The sequence below is a fragment of the Sinocyclocheilus anshuiensis genome, unplaced genomic scaffold (genome assembly GCF_001515605.1).
Source record: "Sinocyclocheilus anshuiensis isolate Anshui unplaced genomic scaffold, SAMN03320099.WGS_v1.1 scaffold226, whole genome shotgun sequence".
NCBI lineage: Eukaryota > Metazoa > Chordata > Actinopteri > Cypriniformes > Cyprinidae > Sinocyclocheilus > Sinocyclocheilus anshuiensis.
Genome location: NW_015544137.1, coordinates 213,104 through 213,594, shown reverse-complemented (window position 1 = coordinate 213,594; position 491 = coordinate 213,104).

Genomic DNA, 491 nt, shown 5'->3' with positions numbered 1-491 from the left:
ACATCACTACCGGTGCGACTATAGTATAAATAGGCGCCGGGAGAACACGTCATCCTCTTCTTCGTCTTCAATGACTGTTTTGTTTGAAGCATGCATTCCGGTGGTAAGAGCGATCTTTCTTCCCTTATTATGGCGAGCACTAGCAAGACGTTTAGGAGATGTATGGATCCGTGTCTTCATTATTTGACACCTGATGACACACATGATCTTTGCGTCTTTTGGGCGAAGAGCATGCACGCAATGTCCTCGAGTGGGCAATCTGCGTTCACTGCGAGCGTTTTTCAATGAAAAAGCTCCGCTCTCGTTTGTCTCTCTTTTCGAGGAAAGAGGAGCAGCCATCTGCTTCCCGCGGTTCAGGACCCGCTGCTGCTGAGGCACAGAGGAGATTGAGCTCGTGGGGATCGCAGGTGGATCTGGCCGATGAGTTTAAAGAGGGGCTTTTCCTCTCGCGCTCATCGGCGGCAGATGAGAGACGGCCGCCGGGGGATGAT